The sequence below is a fragment of the Polistes dominula genome, unplaced genomic scaffold (assembly GCF_049000335.1).
Source record: "Polistes dominula isolate Pdom_NZ unplaced genomic scaffold, Pdom_raw_medaka contig_77, whole genome shotgun sequence".
In the NCBI taxonomy this organism is placed as follows: Eukaryota; Metazoa; Arthropoda; class Insecta; order Hymenoptera; family Vespidae; genus Polistes; species Polistes dominula.
Genome location: NW_028301152.1, coordinates 1,273,955 through 1,279,103, shown reverse-complemented (window position 1 = coordinate 1,279,103; position 5,149 = coordinate 1,273,955). Strand labels below are relative to the sequence as shown.

General features: G+C 25.5%; 1 long non-coding RNA gene across 1 annotated transcript; it reads right to left on the bottom strand.

The window, feature by feature from the left end:
* Positions 1-2,955: 2,955 nt before the first annotated feature.
* On the bottom strand, positions 2,956-4,777 carry LOC149030642 (uncharacterized). Its single transcript, XR_016178474.1, has 3 exons — positions 3,647-4,777; positions 3,193-3,227; positions 2,956-3,087 (listed from the first exon to the last, which is right to left on the bottom strand). It is a non-coding gene; the product is annotated as an uncharacterized LOC149030642 (long non-coding RNA).
* Positions 4,778-5,149: the final 372 nt, after the last annotated feature.

Genomic DNA, 5,149 nt, shown 5'->3' with positions numbered 1-5,149 from the left:
TCAGTCTACCGAGGGATTTCGATCGAGGAAGGTATGTCGATTTTATATTTTGTGTTTTTAAATTACAATATACAGTTCTTTCGATTAATTAATAATCAATCATGGTAAATTGAAATCTCTTATGTATTTATTAGATTGTTTAAAATAAAATGCATTATATTTTAACGTTCCTGATTAATACTACTTAGTAAGGTAAATCAAACATTCTAATATATTTTACTAATATTTTCAATTGTTTATACTAAAATACATTTCTTTTAACGTTCTTAAGCCAATGTTAATAACTTTCAATTGAAAATGTTCATCTATTAAAATATTTAATATTAGAAATTTAGTAATAGATATGACATATTTAAACAAATTAATTTTATATTATTGTTTTCAATTGTTTATATTAAAATACATTTCTTTTAACGTTCTTAGGCCAATGTTAATAACTTTCAATTGACAATTTTCATCTATTAAAATATTTAATATTAGAAATTTAGTAATAGATATGACATATTTAAACAAATTAATTTTATATCATTGTTTTCAATTGTTTATATTAAAATACATTTCTTTTAACGTTCTTAGACCAATGTTAATAACTTTCAATTGAAAATGTTCATCTATTAAAATATTTAATATTAGAAATATATTATATAATAGATATGACGTATTTAAACAAATTCATTTTATATTATTCTTACTTTAATAAGAATTAAATTGATTCTGATATTATGAAACATTTAAATAACAGTAAAAAAAAAAAAAAATTAAAGAATGTCCAATTATTGGAGATAAAAAAAAAAATAAAAAAAAAGAACCGGAATATTTCTAACGTTTTTTTTTTACAGTTTTACCAACGTGTAACTTTAATCGATATTTTATATCACACAATGAAATTTAATTGCTATACTCTTTTTTCCGGTAAAATACTATTCATTCGTGTTATCAATGTTCACTATATTTCGTAACACATTGATTAAAACCAAAACTGTGATGATAGTATTAAACAAACAATGATTGTTGAAACTTTGACAAGAATTACATTTTAAAAATTACAATTTAAAACTTTAACATATTTAACTTGTTTAATATTATAGTAATATTAACTAGTTAATTAAATGGAAGTGTGTGCTTGTGATGGCACAGCTGAACATTGATCGCTGAACTAGTTAATTAAATAATTAATATTATATATTAATTAACTAATTAATGAAATAGTTAATATTATAGTAACGATAGATAATATTTCTAAATGAATCGATTTGTTCGATTTTTAGAAAAAAAAATAAGCGAATCATTCGAAACTTTTAACCGATAGTGTAATTTGTATGCATGTTATATACATGAATGTATGTGTTGTAAGTATTTGTGAAGAAAGGTGTTATGTATAATACTTTGCTGTAACTTTTCCACCTATTTTTCATTCTCCTTATCTCTTTTCTTTTGCTAGTTTCTTTAGCTATAAATATGTATATGCACATACACACACGCATATATATATATATATATATACATAGTTTGAGCATCAGCAGTAAAAAAAACTTGTCGGTATTATACGAGCGTGAAAAGACCTTTTAAAATTCTTTTTTATTTTTCCTCTTCTTTAAAAAAGGGAGAGAGCAAGAGAGAGAGAGAGAGAGAGAGAGAAATTAGAGAATGGCTCGGTCGGTGTACGCAAATATAATAGATGAAAGAAAGGGTATAATGTTCAAGGTTTTGAATTGTTTCAAATTCTTCGGGGGTTATTTTTGTATTATGTGTACGTCAGGTGTATAAATGAAAGCAATAGGATTTTCTTTTTTAATATATATATATATATATATATGAATTGACAAATTTTAAGCTTTAATCAAAAACATATTTTTTTTAATAAATGTTTGACCGATAAAAGTATATTGTTCATTTTTAAATATTTATTATTAAATATTAATAGGTTCAAAATTTTTCAACTAACCAAATCAGGTAATAACAGTTCCCTTGTTTTTTTTTTTTTTTAGTAATTTTACATCTTATCTTAATATATATATATATAATATACGTGTCACGTTGTTTGTCCGCAATGGACTCGTAAACTACTGAACCGATTTGAATAAAATTTTTGCAATTTCATCCAACTTAAAAGATAGGATAATTTATATCTCAATTTATAATTGCGAATTATTTCAGTTTATTAACAAAGAGTCATGATTATCTCTGTTAAGTAAGATAATTCGTTGACTTAAAGACGTGTGTATCGGACTGATTGTGCACCCTTAGTTAATAATATATTTTATTTGAAAATTAATAGAAAATGTTTTGTTATTAATGAAAAATTGTGCGTGTAAAATTAATGAAGAAAAAGTTAGAGAAAAACTTTCGATACAATTTAATATAATTTTATACATAGTTTATACTCTCTTTAATATGAAAAAAAAACATATATATATATTATCTCGAAATCTAATATGAAATTACTAGATAGTAAGACGATAGTTTCTCCACTTGTTGCATTATAATTTACTTATATAAGTAATTTCGCCGATTGAGTTTCTTTTTTCTTTTTTTTCTTCTTCTTTTCTCCTATTATTACAAATTAAACGCGAATACGTGTATAAGTAATGCATTTATCCGTGTTCAATCTCGTATTTATATTTCGACTTACATAGGTTAGTTGAAAAGTCTTGAACCTATTATAGAAAACAATTTCTATTTTGATCAAATTCACGTTTATTTTTTGACATAGTTTTAAATCTTTTCAACTCACCCTCGCACATTAAAAAAAAAAATGAAAAGAATAAATGTTTTATAATTAATTAATAAATTGTGTCATTTAAATTCTATTGAAAATAAAAATCAATATTTTCATGATTATTCATTTACAAAAAAAAAAATAAAAATAAAAAAAATAAAAAGAATGAAAAGTAATGAAACAAAATAATGCATAGATATAAAAAATGTTGTCTCAGTTAATATCACCTTATAATAAATACGGCCCTGATAATATTTGTATATATATATATATATATATATTGAATCATCATCGATATTTCTAGCGTATTTATCGATTTGCTGAATGTCTCATTTCAAATGTGCTAGATGTTCTTGAAAAATTCTTATCTAAAAGAAAAGACATTGGGTACCATCGGCACATATTACTTCCGTTTTCTAAGAATATTCTTCAATATACAGAGAATTCTCTATCCACGTATGTATAATACTTACATATGTATTAACGTTGATAAACATACAACCGTTATCTATAAGAAAATACATAATGTCTTCATATCAGATAAAAATTCGAAGAATTGAAAAACAACTTTTAATAATAGTAATTTTTACATTTAAAAGCATTTATGTGTGTAAATGTATGCATACGTGTATGTACGTGTATATGTAGGTGTGGGTGTGTATGTGTGTGTATGCCTATTTAGAAAAAACTACGTGGTGTGTAGTGTGATAGTGATAAGTAATTATTAATAAAGAAATAGAAAGAATATTATCATCAATGAACACTAATTATATGATAATATTAATTTTCAAATATATTTTAAAATTTCATTTTAATAACACGAAAACAAATATTTCAACAACAACAACAACAAAAACACACATTTAAATATGATGAAATAACGTAAATGTAATCAAATTGTTAATATTTGAAAATATTTCAACTCACCAACACGTATTTTTCAAATTACGTAGATCCACTTTTTTCTTTTGATCAAATTCTCCTTTTTTTTTTTTTTGTTCCAACATTCATCCTCGTATATTAATGAATTTTTCGGGGGAAATTTTTCATAAAGTTAACGTATAGCCAACTAATCGAAAAAAAACCTATTATAATATATTTAACATATGTAAAAAAAAAAAGTACTTTAGTCATATCTATTGTCAGTTCACCTTCCATGGTGAATCTCTTACCCTATTTAAATATATATATGTATACCCTAACAGCATGCGTCCAAGCACGTATACAAGTTAGTCAATGAAGAGAGAGAGGGGGGGGGGTTATGCTTTTTAAAGAAGTCCTAACTTCCTATACACCGATCGTGGTCGCTCGTTTCAATCGCAATCTCGAGTATTGTTCTCCCTTTGGATCAAGCCTATTGTCATCGTTGATGGTGCTTCAAGAGAGTACTATAGCTACTACATACGAAGAGAGACAGAGAGAAAAAAACAGAGACAAAGAGAGAGAGAGAAAGAGAGAGAGAGGGAGAGATAGATAAAAGGGAGAGAACTTAAGACTCTCAAGTTACTTCCACCGAATTACGTTACTTTACAAATGAACAATCCTATGAGAATGACTACTAGTAAATATGAAAAATACAAATATTTTCCCTGATGCTTTCATAATTCGCGATACTAGAATTACACAAGCGTCCTCCTTTCTCTCTCTTTCTCTCTCTCTCATACACACTCACACACACACACACATAACACAACGGAATTGATGAAAAGAAGAATTTCACGAGTTTACGCCTATGGATCAGAGGTGCGTGATATTTCTTGGAAACGTTGACGTATCACGGATATTCCAATCTAAATGTCTCCACCCATCGGAAAGAAAATAAATAAATAAAATATTTCACTATGACACATTTCGAGAGAATACAATTCAACATTTAACAAAAAAAATATATTCTGCTCGTTTGTACTTACGAAAATATTATTACAAATGTTTTTTATCAACTTAAATTATGTCATATTAGTTATTATCAGAAATCACCATCATCATGCTTTCTATCTACATTATATAAAAGCACTTAATTAATAATTAACTTTAACGGTAGGCATTTAACAAGTTGACTCACATTATGTTCCATGTTTTTTTTTTCCCCAAAATATTTGTTTATAATATTCTATTGTTGTAACAAGTGATTAAATAAGAAAATAGAATTAATAAGAGTACATTAATATTGTTATACATTTTATATCAAATAATTATAATTTGTTATAATTGTTCCCATTTGTTTACTTATATATTGTTCAAAATATCAATAAAATATAATATGTGTAAGACTATATATGTGTACAATCATCATCACATGGATAAAATGTTGATGGTTATTATCATCGTAATTTGCGTCAACCTGTCAAATAAGCATTACGTCGAACAACGAAAACTAATCTCCGACGTCTCGTTGAATCCTATTGGCTGATAGGAAAGCGCGCGCTTTTC